The sequence below is a fragment of the Schistocerca americana genome, unplaced genomic scaffold, assembly GCF_021461395.2.
Source record: "Schistocerca americana isolate TAMUIC-IGC-003095 unplaced genomic scaffold, iqSchAmer2.1 HiC_scaffold_47, whole genome shotgun sequence".
Lineage (NCBI taxonomy): Eukaryota > Metazoa > Arthropoda > Insecta > Orthoptera > Acrididae > Schistocerca > Schistocerca americana.
This window is the reverse complement of record NW_025726203.1, coordinates 212501-215000: the sequence shown is the minus strand read 5'-3', so window position 1 is coordinate 215000 and position 2500 is coordinate 212501. Positions and strand designations below refer to the sequence as shown.

At 64.3% G+C, this 2500-nt stretch overlaps 1 pseudogene; it reads right to left on the bottom strand.

Annotated features, from left to right (window-relative positions):
- Positions 1–2500, bottom strand: part of LOC124583819 — a 7910-nt pseudogene that overhangs the window by 3023 nt on the left and 2387 nt on the right.

The following is a 2500-nucleotide window of genomic DNA, read 5'->3' as shown; positions in this document are numbered from 1 at the left end:
CCTCGGGGTCGCTGCAAACAGCAAGACGTCATCTGCGAAGGCCGCAGCGTTGACTCTGCGACCGAGGATCCGAGCTCCGATGTGGGAGGGCAGTTGGCCTAAAACGTAGTCCACCGCAAAGTTGAACAAGAGGGGGGAGAGGGGATCGCCCTGGCGAACGCCCCGTGCTGGCTGCACAGACACGCCCACGCCGGCGCCGTCCGCTATCACCGTCGTGCTGCCCTCGTAGCACCGCTCGACATACTCGACAAAGCAATCCGGCAGGCCATGCGCCTTCAGCACGGGGCGAAGGGCAGCATGATCTACCGAATCGAATGCCTTAGATACGTCGATCGATGCCACAAAGACAGAGCGGCAGGAGCGAACTGCGTCGGTGAGAGCAGTGTCCAAGATGAAGGTATTTTCCAACATCCCATCCCGAGGGATGAATGCCCGCTGACGTTCGTCCACAGCACATGCGCGCATCAGGCGTGACGCGAGAACCTTGTGAAAGGTCCGCGCCAACACCGAGCAGACCGTAATGGGGCGAAAGTCAGCGGGGGATGTTGGTGCAGCCGTTTTCGGGAGAAGGGACGTCCGCGCGCGAAGCAGGCGTTCCGGAAGGGCGCGGGCCAGAAGGAAGAGATTCATCACTTTCACCAGGACTTCGTGCGGCAGGCGCCGCAACTCCGCTGGGGCAAGGCCGTCCGGCCCGGCTGCTGATCCCCTGGGCGGCAACGCGGCGGCGACCTCCTCATGTGTGACCGGCCCCCATATGCACTCGAGAGCGACAGGCTCTGAGTGCGGGAGGAGGCGGTCACGAATGAAGCCCGCGGTGGAGATGGGCTTCTTGGTGAAGAGGTCCGCCCAGAAGTCCAGCAGACCAGGGATGGCAGGTGGCGGCTGGAGCAGGGTGCCATCCAAGAGGCCGCGCACGCAACGTGCACGCGACCGTCGGAAGGCATCCTGCGTTCTGGCGTACTCCCAACGGCGCCGCTTGCGCTTCTGCGTCGGCGGCGCGGCAGGCGGCCGCTTCGATGGTTGGCGCGGCCGCTGTGTCCTGGTGATCGATCTCTCCCCTCTGGACCCGACCGACGCAAGGGCATCCGGGAGCATGCCCAGGATGACATCGGGCGGCGTGCCCCGCCCCAGACCTATGACACGATCCAGGGCAGAGAAACGCTGGGCGGAAGCGGGTAGCCCCGCCAGATGCTCCCAGATGGCGGCGTCAGTCGGCCCCTCCGGCGGCGGCCCGGTGGTGTCGGCCGCGAAGTCCTCGGCTGCGTCGACGGGCGGCGCAGCGGCCTCGCCCGCGTCAGGCAGCGGGCTCGCTGCTCCCCGGCGGGACGCCGGCTCTTCCCCCCGACCGATCTCAAGCGCCTCCATGAATTGGCGGACAAGCTGCTTGTGGGCAGCTTGCCGCCGTCGGCACTTGATTGCCTCGAGCGTTCGGTCGGGGAACATCCTGATGAGTTCTTGATTGACGAAGAAGAACCGGGCGTCCCTCTCAAGGAACAGTTCGGCCTCCGCCTTGGCGAGCGACAGGACTTCTTCCTCCGTCCACCTCGCGCGATGCCTCTCCGTGACGATCTCCGCGTTGGCGGCCGCAAGATGTTGGCGGCGGCGATGGACCCCGAGACCGTTCTTGGTTGTAAAGCTGCGGTGGCACTCACTACAGGTATACATAGCTGCAAAAGTTACAAGATTTTCGGCACGGCCGGTTGGCCGGCTAGGTGCTGGGGGAGTTGGGGTGGCACCTTCAGCGGAAGGGCCACCACTTATTCTCTGCTTACTGCCCCCAACTAAAAAAGGGATAGTGCGAGGGGGGGCTGGTAACCCCCCCAAGCCCCTGGTGCGGTCTTCCACTCTGCGAAATCAGCGGGCCCACGAGAAGGGGAGAAGACCGCAGGAGAGGAGAGGCTAAGAGGGCTAGGCCCATGTATTGCGCATCACTCTCCCTGTAACTATAACCCAAGGAAGGCACCTCGCAGCAGCAGCACGACTACATCAAGACCGCACTTCGAGAAGCCAAGTCCGGATGCAGCCACACCGCTGCCACTTGGCCACCTTAAGAGAGTCATAGTTACTCCCAGAGCACTGGGCAGAAATCACATTGCGTCAACACCCGCTAGGGCCATCGCAATGCTTTGTTTTAATTAGACAGTCGGATTCCCCCAGTCCGTGCCAGTTCTGAGTTGATCGTTGAATGGCGGCCGAAGAGAATCCGCGCACCCGCGCGCCCCCGGAGGAGCACGCTAAGGCGGACGCGGCCTCGCAGCAAGGAAGATCCGTGGGAGGCCAAGGCACGGGACCGAGCTCGGATCCTGCACGCAGGTTGAAGCACCGGGGCGCGAACGCCGCGCAGGCGCGCGCATCCTGCACCGCCGGCCAGCACGAGGCCAACCAACGGCGAGAGCAGACCACGCCCGCGCTAAACGCCCGCACTTACCGGCACCCCTACGGCACTCACCTCGCCCAGGCCCGGCACGTTAGCGCTGACCCACTTCCCGACCAAGCCCGA